We start from the raw sequence: 22,969 nt of genomic DNA on the forward strand, positions 1-22,969 counted from the left end.
TTGATTTCACAAGTTTAAGTCTACCTTTGCAAATAAGAGGTGGGGATGAGTGGGAACCTTCTTGTGAAAAGAGGCTGTAAGTCCGGTTCTGCTAAATCGAATTTTGCATACTAGGTCTTGTTGAAAACAGCTCTTCTTCGTCAATGTTAGAGTTTTATTTTCGAAATAGCCTAATAAGTAATATTCCAGCTAGTAGGCGTTATTTAATTATTTTTGGAAATTTTCTTTGGAGAATATTAAATAAAAGTATGCATTTTTAATCCTGTATTACAAAATAAGATAAAATTAGCAACAGAATACCGAAAACCACATGTCGATATCTTCTTTCTCTCTCGAGATATCTTAAGAAACGTGTAAATTTTAATCAAATGTAAATGTCACCGATAAACAAAGTTAAGGAAAAGTAGTGTGCTATGGAAAAAAACAAAGAAACATTTACCCGATGTAAACGTATATAATTAATTAAAACAACAATAAGACAAACAACACTATAAAATATAACAAATAAATAAAAGCCACTACTTACTTAGTAACGACCTAAATGTTCAAATTGTTGCCCATCATTTTCGATTGCCCATCATTTACTCTGTCAGGAGTAGATTAAACAGCAGTCTCAATTTCTGCTTTCGTAATGCTTTGAATGGAGTTTCGTATTTTCTAGCTAGATCATGTTTTCTCGAGTGGTGGGCCTAGCAGCAAAAACAAGGTCTTTAATCCGTCCCCATAAATAAAAGTCTAAAACAGTTAAATCTGTTGCTATTCAATCTACTCTTGAAAGAGTAAATGCTTGCATCGAAAATGATGGGCAACAATTTGAACATTTAGGCAATCACTAAGTACAAAGTAAGTAGTTGCTTTTATTTCTTTGTTATATTTTATACTATTGTTTGTCTTATTGTTGTTTTAATTAATTATTTGCATTTACATCTAGGAAATATTTATTTGTTTTTTCCAAATATTTGTAGAACATTTCCAAATATTTATTTGTTTTTCCACAGCACATTACTTTTCCTTAACCTCGTTTACCGGTGACAGTAACAGTTATTTAATACTTACATATTTCTTAAGATATCTCGAGATAGAAAAAAGGTATCGACATGCGATTTTTCGACAACTAGATTTCTGAAAATAATTAAATAAGACCGCCTAGCTTGCATATTACTTATTAGGCTATTTCGAAAATAAGACTCATACATTGACGAAGAAGAGCAGTTTTTAACAAGAACAAGTTTGTAAAATTCGGTTTAGCAGAACCGGACTTACAGCCACTTTTTCGTAAGAAGGTTCCCACTTACCCCCACCTCTTATTTGCAAAGGTAGACTGAAACTTGTGAAATCAAATATGCGCAGAATTTTATGAATAATACGATGATTGGATTTCCAGTGCCCATTCATTAAGTAAATTTTGTAAAATTTTGATTTTTTAATTTTTTATATTCAATTACGCCCTCTAGCGGTGGACCTACAATTATGAAAATAATTTCCAGGCTTTTCTTGAGGCAACTTTTGTTATAAATGTTTTTTTCTTAAAACTGTACTATAAACGGTTCCTGAGATATGGCCGAGGGCCATTCTTATTGGGACACCAGGTACATAGTTAATTTATTCTTAACGTCTAAACTCCTAAACGAAAAGAAATGAGGTAACAACATACTCAAACTAAATTTTCTTTTTATTAGTAACTAACTTTGTTCAGCTGAATCCTATCTATATTTTCGAATATGTTTGATGTAAAGTTTTCCTGTTATCTCCTTTGTCTGTAAGATTCGTTGTGCATTCGTTTTCATAACGAATCAGCTTCTCCAGCCAAATCCCTGGGGATTTTCGATTGAAACCAGACAATTTTAAAATAAAACCTGATTTAAGTCGCAAGGGGAATATTTTGTTTTCGGCCAACCCTTTTAAAATAAGAGGAACTGAGTTTTATAGAAAGGGAAATAAAAGTTTTGAACTCCGTGATATATACAAAATACACTCAGTGACATTAGAATTGTTACACCCAGAAGGAATCATTTCTTGAACTTAATTTTTTGGCAGCACAATGACTATATTTAAGGCATGCTATGATAACAATATAAATGTTTTATCTTTTATAGTTTTTGTAAAAATAATAAAGTTTTATCTTTAAATTTTTTTGGGAAAACACCAATTTATAAAGACCGGTTAGTACAGATAATTTTAGTTATGATTCCTCAGTCTAATAGGGATGTTCACTAATTTTTAAATATAGTTAAATTCAATATATTACAAGGTATATAAAAACGTCACAATCATAAAACTGTTTAAAAATGTATATTTTTTAAGATAAATGAATTCATAATGTTGATTTTCTTGGAGGCTAGAAAAACGGTACCCTGCAGCGAGGCTACGGTCTGTGACGTCAGCAGTCGTAACGTCTTTGATCGACGACTAGTTTTGTATACTTATTTACTCAGTGTATTTGAATGTGCGCAGTTTTGTACGTATTTAATTATTAAAAATAAAGCCAAATAAGTGGTGTTTTGTTCCTGGGTGTGTAAATACATCAAAAAACAGTTCTGACAAGATTTTTATTACCGTTTCAGCCAATTTAAAACAGAAAAAGAAATGGTTTGTTGCAGCTAGAACTTAAAATAACTAACTTAAAGAACTAACTTAATAAAATAAACATTATAGAAGTTTTCAGGAATTTTCGGCCCTTGGTAATAATGTAATTGTTCTTTCTGCATTTACATTTTTCAAAAATACTTATTAGTTTTCTCAGGATTCGGAAAAAATGAATGAATTTAAATAGCATTGGACCAAGATTTTGCACCTACCCCCTTAAAGAGTAAATGAAAAAGTTTCGGGACCTCAAATTTGTATTCCTTAAACTGGGATATTCCTAAATACGGGATTCTAATAATACATACAGTAAAAGTAAACCTTGAAATAACTACATGTGGATGTAGGTATGACTTTATATTATATTAAAATTATTAATAATTTAGTGAAAAGATTGCTTGAAATGAAAATGTATAATACCCAAGTTCAAAAATATTTTTTACCTTGGAACAGTTGTCAACTCGAAATACGAAACAACCGAAATAAGATCTAGAGTTGAAAAGGACATACAGTTGGAAAAATGAAAGAATACCCATGAACGAACATATAAAACACGCTGTATTTTCCTGTCACCTTGTCACAAAGAAAATTGCCCAGCGCAAGTACATGTAATAATAATTATTACATGTACTTGCGCTGGACAATTTTTTGTGTAACACCGTGACAGGAAAATACAGCCTGTTTTATATGTTCGTTCATGGGTATTCTTTCATTTTTCCGGCTGTAGCAACATTTAACAACATGCATGAGAAATATTTTCACCCGTTGCGACATAATATCTCTCCCACTAAAAATGCGGCTGCTAAAATGTTATTATTTCCGGTCATGCTATATGGCGCAGAGGCCTGGACAATAATGGAAACATTAATGAAAAAGCTAGAGGCATTCGAGATGTGGGTGTACCCACGTATCCTCAAAATATCCTGGGCGACCCACACCAACGTACAGGTATTGCGTCGAATGGGAAAACAAAAAGAAATCTTTTTTACAATTAAGAAACGAAATCTTAAATATTTCGGTCATATCATGAGGCATGATAAATATCGTATACTCCAACTGATAACGCAAGGTAAAATAGAGAGCAAACGCGGACCCGGAAGAAAAGACACTCATGACTTAAAAACTTACGCCAATGATTTGGACAAAAATCGATCGAGTTATTCAGAAACGCCTCAAATGAAATTAAAATTGCCACGATGAACGTCCACAACGGACAAGGCACATGAAGAAGAATAGAAATATTTGTAATACACCTAACCAAGGTAAAGTAATAACCAGCCAATGTATGTATACAATATGCATGCGTACAATGCATGCATACAACTTTCTCTATTTTTTTGTGGAGTATTAAGCATTTATTTTTTTAGCTTAAAGAAGACATGGAAAATTATATGAAATATACACTCAGTAAAGCTGTGGTAGATTTATTTTTTTACAAGATGCCAATAAATCATACACCATTGTTACATCTACACTACAGTCGGTAGTTTATACGAATCGGCTTTCTGAAAACCTTACAATATGTCCTTACAAACAGTCTATCCACTTTAAACTAAACAAATTCACTATAAAACTCCACTTTAACCCTGATAGAACAAGAAGAGAACAAAATAAAATGACCTGAAACGTCAAACAGGTAAACAGTAACACTATGAGAATGGCGCGCGCTTGGGGTATGCAACTAGTGACGTCAGGCCAATAGAGAAGCGTTCTTGAAATTTAAAATAATGCTAGATTTCTAATAAAGATTTTTTATAGAAAGGCTTTTTCAATTTTGTTGAAATTTTAGACAATTATTCCTAGGGTGTTTCTTGATCGTTTTACATGTTTGAAATGACTTTTTAATTTTTTGTGAGCATCCCTATTGTATTCAGTGCAAGAATATGCCTCGAGTTCGAAGACACCAAAACTACCACCATTTTAGCGATTTTGACAGCGGTAGAATTATTGCCTATAGAGATATGGGTTTGTCGTATCGCGAAATTGGCCGTCGTGTTAATTGTACGGCAATGACAGTTATGCGAGTATTGTTTATATGTCGTGTGTGGACAAACGAAGGTAGGGAAACACGAAGAAGACCAACTGGTCAACCGAGGCGTACCACAGGGCGTCAAGATTGGCGCTTTAGACTCCTTGGTCTGAGAGACCGTTTTGCTACTACGAGTCAAATAGCTGACCTATGGTTTGGAGTAGAACGTAGACTTCTTACTAGACGTACCCTATACCGTAGCATTTAAGCCTTTGGACTGGTTTCATTCCGCCACTGTCCTCAACGTTTGAATTGGTGCAGAGACCGGCAGCATTGGGTGGCAGAATGGCATAATGCATTCAGCGATGAATTGCGATTTTGTTTAGGTATGCATGATGGACGTAAGATGATAAGACGCCGCCATAAGACGCCTTTTCGCCAGATGATAAGTTGACGAGATATCGGGTTTGCTGTTGAGTGGCATCTACACAGGACAGTTGGAGTAATGGTTTGGGGGGTTAATGCCTATGGTATCCGATCACCACTTTTGTTTATTCGAGGCAGTATGACAGATGTGCGTTATGTTGATGACATCTTACAAACCAGTTTACTGCCTTATCTAGACGGTCGTCGAAACGCCCTTTTTCAGGAAGATAACGCGCGTCCCCATATTGCTCGTTAAACTATGGACTTTTTCCAAGAACCTGGCGTTAATTTTTTGTCGTGGCTACCCCGTTCACTGGGTTTAAATCCTATCGAACATGTGTGGGATATGATGGGGAGGAGACTGTCCACTTTGCACCATCCTCCACAGACTCTGGCACAGTCAATCTATGAAATTCAAGTTGCTTAAAACGAGGTGCCACAACCAGACATCGATCATCTCATTTTGTCAATGCCTAGACGTGTACAGGAGTGTATTCAGCTAGGGGGTCGCCAAACACATTATTAATTTTTTTTGTTACATGTCAATAAAAAGTCTTGCCAATGTTATCGTTTTATTCTTAATCAAAATGTAACCTGTTGCCAAAAAATTAAGTTCCAGAACTGATTCCTTCTGGATGTAACACTTCTAATGTCGCAGAGTATATATTTTGAATACTAACAAAAAAATTTTACGGTGCCTTATCCTTAAGGACGTTGGCCATTACATTTGCCCATTTAATCTTATTTGCAGCCGCTCTGAATAGTTCTATGAAGGTGATATTGGTCTATTGTCGTAAGTTTTTAGGCCAAAAGTTGCCTCTTCTTCCTATCCTCTTCTGCTATTGATTTTGCCTTTGATTATAAGTTGGAGCAGTTCATACTTTTGATTTCTTACGATTTGACCAAAATATGATTTTCCAGAATGACCAGAATTTTCACAACAAAACTAACCATCAAAAGCAAAAATTTATTTGGAAAACAGTTAATATAAAAACTCGAAAAAAGGACAATATAACAACATAGAAAAAATCGAACACTCAGGAAGTTTTATTAACGATAAAAAAGAAATGGCAGATACTTTCAGCGTATTCTTTACATCATTTTCAAAAAATTCATTAAATGCCAAATATGGGGATTCACAATTTAAAAACTATACGACTTTAAATATTGACCAAACATTCTACTTCTACCCTATAGACTACAGCGATGTTTCTGGAGCTGTTTCATCCCTAAAAAATGTAAATTCAGTGGGTATTGATTGCATTTCCACAAAGCTATTTAAACATAATATGAGCGTATACATTATTCAACCGTTAACTCATTTAATAAATTATAAATCTGTGGAGGTGGGTATTTTTCCCACTGATTTAAAAGTTGGTATAGTTTCCCCAATATTTAAAAAAGGAAACAAAACTATGTTAGAAAATTATAGACCAATTACCATACCAACTGTCTTGTGTAAGGTTATTGAAAAATGCATTTATAAAAGGATGTTGTCATTTCTTAGTAAATATAACATAATAAGTTCATATCAAAATGGGTTTCTTCCAGGTAAATCACATGAGAGTGCATCAACAACATTTTTTAAATTCATTTATAGGTCATTAGATTAAAAGAAGTTTGTTGGAGACCTTTTTTTGATTTGATCCTATCTAATATCGACAGATGTATGTCAAAATCGGACATTATAAATCAGGATCAATACTGGGTCCTTTGTTATTTCTTAGTTATATCAATGATATGCCTAAACATATGAGTACGGAAAATATTTTTTTATATGCTGATGACACAACTTTAGCGACATCTGCAGAAAATGCTGAAGAATTGAGGTTAAAACTCAATACCTAAGCCCATGTGTTTACGTCTTGGTGCGAAAAAAACTCCTTAATAGTAAATTCGAGTGGAACAGTATGTATGCAATTTTATATAAAAACTCCAATTAAGGAAAATTTCTCTATCAAAGTCGACAACGATTTTATCACTCTGATACTACAAAGTTTTTCGGACTACATCTTAACACTAATATGAGCTGGGAGGCACATATTAATCATGTATGTTCGAAAATTAATTCTGGATACTATGCTTTTTGCAGCTCAAATACTTATTTACAACGGAACAAATACTTAATGTTTATTACGCTATCATCTATTTACATTTGTCATAAAATATTGTTCTATGGGGCAGTGCAACAAATCTCTCGAAAGATTTTATAGCCCAGAAACGCATAATACCATATTCACTGCTCCCTCCATTTTTATATAGAGAAGTATTCTGTACACAAAAACTAATATCAGTACATTGACATCAAATTCAGATGTACACAATTATCGTACTAGACAAAAAGATTTCTTTAGGGCTCCTAAACATTACACTTCCATGTTTGAAAGAAGCCTTGAATATAGCGGCATAAGGTTTTTTTAATCAGCTCCCATCCGAAATAAAAAGTGAAGCAGATGATGATAGAATATTTAAAGATATGAATAATTTATATGAATAAATTGAAGACTTATCTCATTGAGTCATGTTTTTATAGTGTCTCGAAATTTATGTCTTAGTACCTATGTTGTTTCTATGTTTATGTGTATGTTTATATTGTATAGGTAATCTTTAACGTTTCTATTTTTTTAATGTCTATATTCTTTACTTTGACATGTCCTATATTATGTAAATAATCTGTAAGGATGAATAAAGTATTATTATTATTATTAAGTGTTTTGTTTTCCGTTCTTTTATTATAAGCATAAGCTCTCTTTCCTTGTTAATTCTCCGCAAGACTTTCGCATTTGTCGTATGGCTCATGTAGGATATTCTGAGCATTTTACGGTAACACCACAGTTCGAATAAAAAGTGAGGCAAATGATGATAGAATATTTAAATATTTGAATAATTTATATGAATAAATTTAAGACTTATCCCATTGAGTCATGTTTTTATAGTGTCTCGAAATTTATGTCTTAGTACCTATGTTGTTTCTATGTTTATGTGTATGTTTATATTGTATGGGTAGTCTTTAACGTTTCTATTTTTTTAATGTATATATTCTTTACTTTGACATGTCCTATATTATGGAAATAATCTGTAAGGATGAATAAAGTATTATTACTATTATTATTAAGTGTTTTGTTTTCCGTTCTTTTATTATAAGCATAAGCTCTCTTTCCTTGTTAATTCTCCGCAAGACTTCCGCATTTGTCGTATGGCTCATGTAGGATATTCTGAGCATTTTACGGTAACACCACAGTTCGAATGCTTGGATTGTATTTGTGTGGCTTCTGTCATTGTCCAAGCTTTAACACCATAGATAGTCCTGTCGCCATGAGGCTTACAACGGCCTTCTTTATTCAGATAGACTTACCCAAGTTTCTTTATGTATTTTGACCCGTAGAACACGAATTTTTTGTATAACAGTTGATCCGGATGTCGACAAGATTGTTATAAACAAAGAACTTGAGGAATTCCATAACAGCGATTTTTCGTATACCAAAATATTTTTTGGATTTTTTGAGTCATTCTAAGCAAAAAATGTTCTTACAAGTTTTTCCGTAGATTGCATAGTTTTCGAGATAAACGCGGTTGAACTAGTGTGCATTAAGGATCTAATTCTTTTTGCAATGTGTGCCACATGCTCACGCCATCTCAGATGCTGATCAATTATAACTCCTAAATATTTAATAGATTTAGTTTTTTCTAAAGAGGGACATGGACATGCCTGCACACTGTTGCAATCTGAACTATGAATTTTTAAACTAATATTAGTTGGCTGATCAGACGTAGTGGGAGAAAAAGTAATAAATTTAGTTTTTTTTTATATTCAGACTGAGCAGATTGTGGTTAAGCCATAACTGTATCTTACTTATGCCAGATTCAGCTGTTTTACATACGCGGTCCCATGTTGAATCTTTAAATACTAAGACTGTGTCATCAGCATAGCATAAAATTCGCCCTGAAAACCCATGAATTTTGGTTATACTATTAATGTACAGTATAAATAGAATCGGACCTAGTACTGTTCCTTGGGGTACCCCAACAGTAATCTCTTTAGTTGAGCTAATACAATTACCTATTTTAACTTTTTGTGTTATTTGAGATAAATAATTACTAATAAGATTTAAAGCGATACCTCTTACCCCATTTTTATATAATTTGTTTAGAAGAATCTCATGTGATATAGTATCAAAAGCTTTAGCGAGATCCAGAAAAATTGCTAGACATTTATTTGATTCTTCTAGACATTGTACTGTTTGATCAACAAGATCGATTATAGCTTTCTCTGTGTTAGCTTTTTTCACAAATCCAAATTGCCTTTCGGTTATAATTTTATATTTATCAAAGAATGTAATTAGTCTCTTTTTGAGAGATTTCTCAAAAATTTTCGAAAAACTATTAATGACTGATATAGGACGGCAATTGTCGACTTGTTTTTGATTACCGGCTTTGAAAACAGGTGTTACAAGTGATTCTTTCCATTGTGTTGGGATTTTTCCTGTTGTATAACAGAGATTAATGATATGAACTAATGGAGAAGCAATGTGCACATGAATATTTTTAACTAATTTCGAAGTAATTCCGTCTGGTCCTGGCGCACTATTATTTTTTAAATTAGATATTAGTAAAATAATTTCATTTATATTTACAGGTTCCAAAAAAATTGATGATTGTAATTCTAAGTCTCTTTCAAAACCCGGTGGTAATGTAGTTTTTGTAATACTATCAGCCATTTTTTGCCCAATACTTGTAAAATAATTGTTAAACATATTTGATTTCTCAATATTATTAGTTATTTGAGTTCCTTGTGTATTAATCAACGGAATATTTCCAAGTTGATTGTTTTGTTTACTTTTGCAACCTGAAATTTCATTTATAATAGACTACATTTTTGTATAGTCACCGTTTGTTTCATTAATTTTAGCTTTATAAAAATCATTTTTTGTCTTTTTAATTAGATTACTTAAGTGATTTCGATAAGTTTTATATTCTTTGTCTAGTTCAATAGAGTAGTTTTTTAATAGTTTTCGCTTTAGATTGTCTCTAGTTTTAATAGACACTATTAAACCAGAACTAATCCAGGGTTTAATTTTTTTACATTGTTCTTTATTTTTTCTTTTTATAGTTTTTGTTGAGTTTATGATGAAATTATTTAACTTATTTATAAACTCATCATAAGCAATTTGCGTTGTATTACTTGAATATAAGTCATTCCATGATTCACCGGACAATTTTACGTTTAATTGTTTATAATCTATTATCTGGGCGGTATCGTTTAAATTGGACAGCGGTTTATCATTTTCAGTATTAAAATATACAAACGGTGTATAATGATCTGTCATATCAGTAGTAAAAATTACAGGATCAATTCTAAACGAATTTTGTATTGCGCTATTCTGTCTAATAAATATATGGTCTAACGTAGTACTTGATTTTTTAGTTACTCTTGTAGGTTTATTAATATAAGAAGTATAGCCAAACATATTTAGCATATTTAAATATATAACTGTTTCGGGAGAGTTTTGATTTTGTAAGTCAATATTGATATCACCTAGATGTATTTCAATATCCATCATTTGAATTTGCGAGAAATACGATTCTAAATCATTAATATAAGTATCAATTTTACTAGAAGGTGATCGGTATGAAGCTGTTACACCAAATGAATACTTAGAATAAGTAGAATTTAATAAATATGTAACTCTAAGAAATTTGTTATCATTTATTGATATTACTTTAACGTCTGCATCAATTGAATTTTTTATGTAGATGGCAACACCATCACATATATTTTTTTTAGAATCATTATAAAACAGATTATATCCAGGAATATTGTAATTGCTTACCTCAAAAAGATTTCTCGTTTCAGAGAGAACAATTAAATCAAAATATTTTTCCATAGTAGCTACATATATGGTTAATTCATCAAGATGTTTTCTGAGCCCACGAATATTAAAATGAACAATACCCATACCTGATAGATTGTCCGTGTCTCTCTCACCAACAAACTGTTCCATATTACTAATAATATTTGTATCAATTGTTAAATTGTTATCTAGTAAATTAAGGAATTCAATCATAGAATTTGTTTTGATGGCATGCTTAATTACCTCCAGCTCGGCCAACCTATAATGAATTTAGACAAGAAGCCTTAATTATTCATAATATATTATATTGTAACTAAAAACCTAAAACAAATATTACTCTTTAACATAAATTAAATAACTTCTAGTGAACCATCATAACAAACTCAACAACAATTACTACGTAAATACTTTTTCCAGATGAGTACAGTCTTTTAAACTAATAATTTTATTATCTTTTTGTATGTATATTTTTCCATCCATAGTCCAAACGTTTTTTGCGCCCACTTTATTTATTGCCTGGTTTAATAATTGCATGTTCGTAGCACTTAGATCTTCTCTAACAACGATGCCGGTACCCTTAAATATTTTTTTTCCTGCATAAATTCTCTTTTTCATTTCATACGTTGTTAACTTGAGGAAAATTCCTCTATCCTTATTCTGTTGTTTTTGTCCAACCCTGTAGCATACTTCAATGTAATTAGTTATATCGATATTTATTTTTGATTTTAAAAGCTTAATAATTTCGTCTTCTACCTTCTCATTTGATTTTTCTTTTAAATTAAAGATTCTGAGATTAAATTTTCTATTTGCTTGATCCAATATATTAATTTTTCCTTTCAAATTATGATTATCCGTTATCATATCCGATAACTCTTGGTTAACCTGCTTTATAGAATTTTGATGTTCACTTTCCATTATTTTTATCTTATCACTTAAGCTGTTTACAGTTTTTTCAAGCTCATTTATCGTTTTTATGGTTGCCTCGGTCACATTTGTAGTAATAATTTTTAAAAATGATTCAGATTTGAAAGCACTAATTACTGCTGCTTGAACTGCTTTTTCAATTTCTTCTTTCATTTCTCTAGTTACAACCATTTTATATAGAAATTAAATTCGATGATTTACAAATGACCAAACTGTTATACTAATATGACTTCAACTGATTTCACTGTTAAATTGTTGGGAGCACGGGCAAAGCACGTCTCTAAATTGGGAATCCCTGTATACATTATTATATGTCAAAAATGACAATTTGAAATAATAATCGACGGGTCTGAGCATTTTTCAAAAATATAATTAGTATTTGAATTATTGAATTTATTCCAAATTACAGACATAACTTTGTTATTTTATATTATCTTATGAATGGTAGAGAATAAAAATTTGATATTTTGCAGTTATATATAGCTTTACACACCCTACCAAAATAGCTATCAAAATGACAGTGTTGCCATTTAAAAAAATTAACGATGACGTCATATCTCTAAACTGGGACACACTGTATACATTATTATTGTATGTCAAAAAGGACAATTTGAAATACTAATCGACGGGTCTGAGCATTTTTCAAAAAAAACCATTAGTATTTGAGATATTGAATTTATTTAAAATTACAGACTCTCTGTATATAGAGCCGTACTACAGCCAATAATAAAATTTATGGATCTGAATGTTGGCAAATATTAGTTAAAAACAAAAGAAAATTGGATTACACAAGTGGATTAAATAGGAATAGAAAAAGGTGGCATCTCGCTATGCGGCAAAAGCTGTAAATTTTAAAGCTTTTTCTGAAATTTTTATTATCGTATTACTTATAGAATATCTGCAGAACTGAAGTAAATACTTTTTCGAGATACAACTGTGTTACAGTATATTGAGAGTCCAACATATCGATTCATTTTTTACTACTTTATATATTTGCAGGCGCAGACATATTCTTTTTAACATAATATATATTTTATTGAATTTATCATTCTCTTCTCTATGGACATTTATATATAGCTACGTCGAGGAAACAATGAAAACGTCCGTAAATGTTGCGAATGAATAATGACCCTACTTTTATGCAGAACACGAGAAGAGCATTTAATTTCAGGAGCACTTCATTTCATTTTCAAACTCGAAATAACTCTATTGTTATTTTGAGTCGAACAAAGTATTTAATTCAGGGGTTGTTTAGAGGAAATGTGATCAGTTAATCGATGCCTTGGTTAGCATGTGAGACGATCTGTTTTTGTTTGTTTCTGTAATTAATAGATATACAGTGCTCTTCAGGTAAAACTATCCACCTTAAATAACTTTTAAACCACTGATTTTTAGAAAAAAAACGCAAAAACACGTCAAATAATACTTGAAGGGGGAGACATCATACCATATTTAAGCTTGACGGGAAAGGCACCCCCTCACTCCCCGTATCATCCCTTAATTTTTTTTTAATTACTACCCCCTTTTTTATTTCATATTTGGATTCTCCTCTTTGTACTGATTAAAAAATTTATAACACTTGATGCTTAAAGTGATTAGTTTATGAGAAAAATAAATACAAAAGCAATAAAACTGGATTGAATAAATAGTAATTTACGTAACAAGTTCCGAAAGTGATATTTTACGAGACGAGTAGGAAGTTTCTAGGGCGAGCCGTAGGCGAGTCCTGGAATCCTGCGAGTCTCGTAAAATCACTTTTGGATCGTGTTTCGTATAATATTTTTTCTGCAGCCGTTTTGTATGTTAAAAAGAATATATTTATGGATAAATTTTACTAAATTTCGCGTTGTCATGGTAATGACATAATGAGCAATAAATTACGACAAAAGTTTTGACAGTTTTGTGGTTTGAAAGAAGTTAGGATTTTTAAATGTAAAAGTTCTAAAAATTGTAGAATAGAAATGAATTCCAGCGACGAAGAGTTACAGTTTTTTATTAGTTCATCATAGATAAAATACTGTATGAAACTGTGCGTGAAGTACTTTTTGCGAACTTACGCGATTTATAGCACTCGCTCCGTTGTCGCTCGTGCTCGAAATATCGCGTGCGTTCGCAAAAAGTTTCACGAACTGTTTCATAAATAAATATTTTTCAATCCAGTTTTGTTGCTTTTGTATTTATTTTTCTCATAAACTAATCACTTTAAGCATCTAGTGTTATACCTTTTTGAAATCAGTACAAAGAGCAGAATCCAAATATGAAATAAAAAAGGGGGTAGTAATTTAAAAAAAAAAGAGGGATGATACGGGGGGTGAGAGGGTGCCTTTCCCGGCAAACTTAAATATGGCATAATGTCTCCCCCGTCAAGTATTATTTGACGTGTTTTTTCGTTTTTTCTAAAAATCAGTGGTTTAAAAGTTATTTAAGGTGGATAGTTTTAATTGAAGAGCACTGTCACTGTATATGCTTTTAGTCCAGAAAGCCACTGCGCATCCGCTAGTAAAAATATTCTAATTCGGATTTTTTGCACAATCTTACTCAAAAAGGACTCCTTTTAACAAATTTGCATGTTGCCAGGACCAAAAGGTGGTCAAAAAATTTTAAACGTTTTTTTTTTTGTTTTTTTCCTAAAATTATTTTTTTTGCACGGAAAAAGTTTTTTAGGTTTTTTGGATCATTCCAAACAGAAAAGGTCTTTAGTGACTTTTCTCTAAACATGGCAGTTTTTGACATATAAGCGATTAAAAATTGAAAAATTGCGAAATCGGCCATGTTTAACCCTCAAAAACTATGTGAAAAACTGAAAATTTGAATGTTGCCAAGGTAGGCAGATATTCTTTAAACATCGATTGATGAAATCCCGAAGAGTTTTTTGCAATACAATATTCAAAAGTCCTTTGTTTTTTAATTGCTAATCAAGCGAGCGCGACACTATTTTCCACCGACAGTATGGTGCAAATGAAAGGAATAAATTCGTTATATCGTAAACCGGCGATTTTAAGGAAAAATCCCGAAACAGATATTGTGGCATATATGGTATACTAGTGACGTCATCCATCTGGACGTGATGACGTAATCAATGATTTTTTTAAATGAGAATAGGGGTCGTGTGCTAGCTCATTTGAAAGTAAATATAAACATTTACATAATTATTTATACAGGGTGTCCTTCTACTTCTTTTTTTATCAAATAATTTAATTTAATAAAAAAATTTTGGACACCCTGTATAAATAATTATGTAAATGTTTATATTACTGAATAGAGAATTGAAGAACCTTTCAAATGAGCTAGCACACGATCCCTATCCTCATTTAAAAAAATCATCGATTACGTCATCACGCCCAAATGGATGACGTCACTAGTATACCATATATGACACAATATCATAACTTAAAAATAAAAATCGACCTGCTTCGGGATTTTTCCTTGAAGTCACCGGTTTACGAAATAACGAATTTATTCCTTTCATTTGCACCATACTGTATACACATGTAACGGTGGAAAATAGTGTCGCGCACGCTTGATTAGCAATTAAAAAACAAAGGAATTTTGAATATTGTATTGCAAAAACTCTTCGGGATTTCATCAATCGATGTTTAAAGAATATCTACCTACCTTGCCAACATTCAAATTTTCAGTTTTTCACATAGTTTTTGAAGGTTAATAAAGGCCGATTTCGCAATTTTTCAATTTTTAATCGCTTATATGTCAAAAACTATCAACTTTAGAGAAAAGTCGTTAAAGACCTTTTCTGTTTGGAATGATCCAAAAAACCTAAAAAAAAATTGTTCCATGCAAGAAAAATAATTTTAAGAAAAAAACAAAAAAATACGTTTAAAAAATTTTTGACCCACTTTTGGTCCTGGCAACATGCAAATTTGTTAAAAGGGGTCCTTTTTGAGTAAGATTGTGCAAAAAATCTGAATCGGAAGATTTTTCCTAGCGGATGCGCAGTGGCTTTCTGGACTAACGAGATAAAGTTATTTCTTATACGTGGCTAGTTGACTTTAGTCACAATAATTACACGTACGACGTCGAAAAGCATTTTATTTCGATTAGGCTGACACAAATAAACGTCAAATCCAAACGTCAAATAAATTTATTTTCAAACTAAAATTGTAGCTAAAATAGTATAAATACATAAAAAGACTTGGGTAAGTACATCTAAATAAAGGAGGCCGTTGTACCCCCCTGGCGACAGGACTATTAGGGAACTCAGCACTGTAGGTATAAATTATAATATTATAGTACAATTTCCTGAGGTAATTGTATTACATAATATTATAAAATTTTCTGAACAAAAATATATATTTTTCAATGGCGTAAGAAAATAAAAAAGGCTATAACAAAATTAGCATTTTATATTACAAACCTATGGTAAAGACTGGACAGTATTTTCACATAAATATATTATTTTTATTATCGCCATTTTAGGTATTATGTTATCAATATATTGGCACACATATCTAGTCTATTTAAAATCATAGAACTTTTTACAAGAGCCCGAGTAGAATAAATCCATATTTTTGTACTTTGTTGCATTTAAATGACCATACTTGTTTCTTTTAAGTAGTTGATGAGTAATTTAATTATTTTCAGTTCATGACAACTTAGTTAATAAAAATATACATTCAGGTGGCGAAGTTCTTGATGTAAATAAAAATATAAATTTTTGGACATGGTTAAAATATTGTTCAATTGGTTTTTCCATATTTTATTTATTCTGCTTTGAAGTCATTCATAAATGAGGATAGGGATCGTGTGCTAGCTCATTTGAAAGGTTCTTCAATTCTCTATTCAGTAATATAAACATTTACATAATTATTTATACAGGATGCCCAAAAAATTTTTATTAAATTAAATTATTTGACAAAAAAAGAAGTATAAGGACACCCTGTATAAATAATTATGTAAATGTTTACATTACTGAATAGAGAATTGAACAACCTTTCAAATGAGCTAGCACACGACCCCTATTCTCATTTAAAAAAATCATCGATTACGTCATCACGTCCAGGTGGATGACGTCACTAATATACCATATATGCCACAACTTAAAAATAAAAATTGCCCTGTTTCGGGATTTTTCCTTAAAGTCGCCGGTTTACGAAATAACGAATTTATTCCTTTCATTTGCACCATACTGTCGGTGGAAAATAGTGTCGCGCACGCTTGATTAGCAATTAAAAAACAAAGGACTTTTAAATATTGTATTGCAACAAACTCTTCGGGATTTCATCAATCGATGTTTGAAGAATATCCACCTACCTTGGCAACATTCAAATTTTCAGTTTTTCACATAGTTTTTGAGGGTTAAAAATGGCCGATTTCGCAATTTTTCAATTTTTAATCGCTTATATGTCAAAAACTATCATTTTTAGAGAAAAGTCACTAAAGACCTTTTCTGTTTGCAACGATCCAAAAAACCTAAAAAAAACTTTTTTCCATGCAAAAAAAAATAATTTTAGGAAAAAAACAAAAAAAAAACGTTTAAAAAATTTTTGACCACCTTTTGGTCCTGGCAACATGCAAATTTGTTAAAAGGAGTCCTTTTTGAGTAAGATTGTGCAAAAAATCCGAATTAGAATATTTTTCCTAGCGGATGCGCAGTGGCTTTCTGGATTAATTCATTAAAATACTTACATACATTTTCAGATTTTTAGAAACTTGATTTATACCCAAAAGGTCTAACAGCAATCCTTTTAAATGCCTATATAATCATCATCCAGTCTTCTGCATCCAAAGTTAAACATAGGCCTCCCCTAATTTCTTCCAGTTCAGTCGGTCTTGGGCTTCCTGCAACCAATTCCCAGCAATATTTTGACGTCGTCTGTCTATCGTGTTGGTGGTCTACCTCTATGTACTTCTTCTGTTTGCTAATGGTCTCCACACTGTAATTTTTTGGGTCCACCTTACTCCCTTCATTCTGGCTACATGGCCCGCCCAATTCCACTTCAGCCATGCTCTATGACAACTGTGACGCCTGTCCGTCTTCTTATTTTCTCGTTTCTAATCCTGTCTCTGAGAGTCAGTCCAAGTAGTGACCGTTCCATTCTTCTTTGGGCCACTCTAAGTTTGGTTGCTGTGACCTGGGTTAACGATAGTGTTTCGGCGGCGTAAGTCACGACTGGAAGCACACATTGGTCGAACGTCTTCTTTTTGAAGTGAAAACTTCTTTAGGGACGTTGTGCACTTTTTGGATAGGGGAAAAAGCATTGAATTGGCGACCGTCATCGCGACCGTCATTGCGACCGTCATCGCTAATGCTATATATTATATGTATGTATATTAAATTGTGTAGAGGTATTTAAATTTAAAATAAATGTAAAACATATTTTAAGATAGGGAAAAAAGATTTATTCCGCTTCCGTCATCTCTTCGGCTAAGTAAATTTTGTACGTATATACATTATGTATTATGTGTATGTATATAAATTCTATAGAAGTATTTAAATTTAAAATAAATGTAGAACCTATTTTTGGATGGGGAAAAAGGATTTTTTTGGCGACCGTCATCGCCATCAAATTTTGTACGTATACTTATTAAGTGTATGTATATATAAATTGTGTAGAAGTATTTAAATTTAAAATAAATGTAAAATCTATTTTTGGATGGGGAGAAAGGATTGATTTCGCGACTATCATCGCGACCGTCATCGCTTCGACGAACTAAATTTTGTACGTATATTATTATAATGTATGAATAATAATAGTAATATTATTGAAGCGAAAACTTTTTTAAGGACGTTGTGAACTTTTTAGATGGGAAACAAGCATTGAATTCGCGACCGTCATTGCGACCGTCATCGCTTCGGCGAAATAAATTTTGTACGTATACATATATTATTGTGTGTATGTATACAGGGTAGCGAGAAAGTATGGAAACACGGTAATTTCTCGGACACCGCTTAAACGATTATTATAAATTTTGGTGGGTAAAGCTATTCTAGTATGGCCGATATTATAGTGGTAATTACATTGTTGTCAAATCTTCCGTTTTTCTGAAAATCTAATGAACTTTCTTATTTTAAATAGAACACCCTGTATATTTTTTGCGTTTTGAAGTCCTTAAGAAATACTGTATTTTTCATGTTATGTTCCCTATACCTAAATGCCATAATTTCGGAGTCATTGCTACATTTATTTAAAAAAAAAAATTTTAACAAATTATACAAAATTATTGTTTTGGACCGGGTAGACATTATTTTAGGTTATTTGGGCCATTGGGAACAAAACAGGTCTTTTGCAATTTTCCTCAAAAGTTAATCGTTTCTGAGTTATAAATAATTTAAATCTGAAAAAAATCGAAAAATGATGATTTTCTAGGTTCAAAAACACAAGTAAAAAATATTATTTTTGAAACTATTAAGTACCTAAATTCAAATTCAGACCTTATTTTATCAGATGCCAATACGTGATTTGGTCTTATTTCATTCTAAAACATTATTTTTAGTTGTTGATTCAGCCCGATAGCCCGTCCTCTCATATGAGCTTTATTAGCAATTAAAAAAAAACAATGTTTCATAATAAAATATGCCAAAAATTCTTACAGGGATCTGATAGAAAAAGGTTTGAGCTTGAATTTAGGTACTTCGTAATGTTAAAAATGATTTTTTTACTTTTGTTTTTGAACCTTGAAAACCGTCATTTTTCGATTTTTTTCAGTTTTAAATTATTTATAGCTCGGAAACGATTAACTTTTGGGGAAAATTACAAAAGACTTTTTTGTTCCCAATGATCCGAAGAACCTAAAATAATATCTAACTGGCCCTATAAAATTGATTTTTATAAATTGTTAAAATTTTTTTTTTTTAATAAATGTAGCAATAACTCTGAAATTATGGCATTTAGGTATAGGGAACATAACATGAAAAATATTCAGTATTTCTTAAGGACTTCACAACGCAAAAAATATACAGGGTGTTCCATTTAAAATAAGAAAGTTCATTAGATTTCCAGAAAAACGGAAGATTTGACAACAATGTAATTACCACTATAATATCGGCCGCATTAGAACACCCCTACCCACCAAAATATATAAAAATCGTTCAAGCGGTTTCCGAGAAATCACTGTGTTTCCATACTTTCTCGCTACCCTGTATATAAATAGTGTAGAAGGCACGCAACGCGCATATAATATAATATTGGTATAACACCTATTTTTGGATGGGGATAAAGAATTGATTTCGCGATCGTCATCGTTTAGTCGAAATAAATTTTGTATGTATATATACTATCTTCTTCTTTAGCCTGTTTGCATCCACTCCGGGACAAAGGCCTTTCCATGAGTTCTCCATTCTTCTCTGTTTTGTACTATTTGGTGCCAGTTTCTCCCCATTTTTGCTTTGATGTCGTCTAGTCATTGTTTTTGTGGTCTTTCTCTACTACGACTGTGCTCGCGTGGTCTCCAATGTACAATGTTTCTCGTCCACTTTTCGATGTTTTGTCGTGCCACGTATACTAGCCAGGTCCGATTCATTTGCATTTCAATTCTTCCAATTACATATTCCACTTTCGTCCTGCTTCGCACGTCCTCATTTTGTATATGTTTCCTCAGATATCTGTGTTGTTCTCAATCTATTGGCTGATACCTCTGTAAGTGTCATCGTCTCCATTCTATACGTCATAATTGGTAGAATACAACTGTTGAATACCCTTTTCTTTAGATTTATTGGCATATTTTTGTTCTTCAACACATCACTGAGTCTTGCTACTGCTGCCCAAGTCTTTCGGATTCTTCTAGTTATTTCTGCCGTTAGATTATGTTTGCCTAGTTTGATCGTGTGACCTAGGTATACTTTCGATATCACTTCCATCTAAGTCGATTGTGATATATTGATTTGTCATCACTTTTGTTTTATTTGTTTTTGTCCTCTGTCTAACTTCTCTCTCCGTTCTTTTTTGCTTGTTGTTAGACCTTCTGATACATTTATTTGCATAGTTGCATTGCCGTATATTTATTTGAGGTATATTCTATATCTAGAATCAATCCTTGCGTTATTCATTCCTTCTAATACGGCCCAGAGTTCTATGGAATCGAATGCCTTATTGTAATCCACAAATACCAAACAAAGAGGTTCATTGTATTCGTTGCACTTTTCGATAAGTGTCGTTATTGTCTGTAGGTGTTCTATGGTACTATGTCAACCGGCTGGTAACTATCGAATTTATTTGATAGCCTGTTAGTAATTATTTTGATAAGCAGTCTGTACGGATGTGGCAACAGGCTTATTGGTTTGAAATTTTCGCGTTTGTGGTACCTACGTATTAGGTGTATGTATATATTAGGTGTATGTATGTATATATATATATATATATATATATATATATATATATATATATATATATATATATATATATATATATATATATATATATATATATATATATAATATAGAACGCACGCAACGCGTGTGTAATATAGGTATAGAACTTATTTTTGGATTGAGAAAAAGAATTGAATTAGCAACCGTCATCGCTACGGCGAGATATTAGTAATTTATATACTATAGGTTGAATTGCGTATGTATAAGTTCAAACGAAGTTATAATGGTTGGAGGAGGCATAGAGTGTGCACACGGTCCCTATTCTAATGATTATAAGTAATTAGAGTTTAAAGTGTTTTTGAAGTGAAAACTTTTGTAGCGATTTTGTACACTTTCTGGATGGGAAAAAAGCATTGAATTCGTAACTGTCATCGCTTCGCCGAAATAAATGCACCCAATGGGTATATAATGTAGGTATATCACTTCTCTTTGGATGGGGCAAAAGCATTGAACTTGCGATCGTTATCGACAAGGCAGATATTAGTAATTTATATACTACAGGTTAAATTGCGTAATAAATTCGACCGAAGTTATAATGGTTGGAGGAGGGATACAGTGTGTACCCGAGGGGGCTTGCTTCGTAAGAGGTTTTCACTTCTGTCGGGACTCCCACGAGTGCCCTAATTTTTTTTTTAGATAATTTGACATGTTGCTTTTAAATTCGCATTGCTGTGTTTAAATGCCGATATGTCCTTTGCAAATTACTAGATAATTGGACTAATGGTTGGTACTAGATCTTATAGGGAACATGGCGTCCTAAGCTATGACTACAATATAGATCTTAAAAACATCTTATTTTCCTTCTTTTTATGTAGACATGGCTGTTTGTTTTTCAATATGCCTCCATAAAGTTGTCATTCCATCGTTTTCATGGTCTTCCCACTGATCGTCTTCCTATTGAAGATCAGTATCTCGGCATTTTTACGACTCTATTTGTTGTCTTCTTCTTTACGTGCCATCTCCGGGACGAAGGTGGCACTCATCATTGCTATTATAAGTTTTGACACTACAGCCCGAAATGGTTCAGTCGAGCTGCATCCAAAGCATTCTCTGATATTTCTCAGCCAGGACATTTTTTTTATAATCGTTTCATTCTTCTATTACTTACTCAGTCCTTGAAGTTCTTCACCTTGCATTTTCGTCATATATCTGTATGTACTTCTAGCACTGTCCCACAGTGTCTTACTATCGATTTTTCTAAGGATTTTTATCTCTGTTGTTTCTACCATTATTTTTGTCTTTCTGTGTCAGGTTATAACAAATGTAAGAAAACTTCTGTTGCAGTGAAAGTAAAAAAGAAAGATATACACCAACAGAAGTAAGAAAGACATAGATGGGATGTAAAGAAAAGGGTGAAGTGGCTTCTACGTGGAGAAGCCGCAGTAAGAAAAATACTACTTTCCAGTAGTATTAGAGGAGGAAAGTGGAAGGATGTAGAAGTGAAGAGAAGGGGATATTAAAAGGGATAGAAGTAGAAGTATGAAGAGACAGAGGCAAACTGAATAGAATTGGCTAGCAAGAGATGCAAGAAAACAACTTAACACTCAAGGATGGATACGGCTCGTTTGCATGCCTGTCAAAGAACAGTAGCTTTAAGTAGATAGTAATGATGACTAAAAGATGAAATAATAAAATAAGAATAAGGTACTGAAAATGAATGAAGATGAATAATTGCTAAAGACGAACAAAATAAATAAAACTAACAAATCATGGGCGCCATGAAAATGATCTTCGATCATTCTCCCAGGTATCTTACACTGCTGTTAAATATTAAATAAATTAAATCTGTAATAATGAACATAAAGGAATAATAAAATGAATGATATACAAAATAAGTAAATATTTATTAAAAATAACTACTAGATTTTTGACAATCTCTGAGTTACACCA

Source organism: Diabrotica virgifera, chromosome 4, assembly GCF_917563875.1.
Source record: "Diabrotica virgifera virgifera chromosome 4, PGI_DIABVI_V3a".
NCBI lineage: Eukaryota > Metazoa > Arthropoda > Insecta > Coleoptera > Chrysomelidae > Diabrotica > Diabrotica virgifera.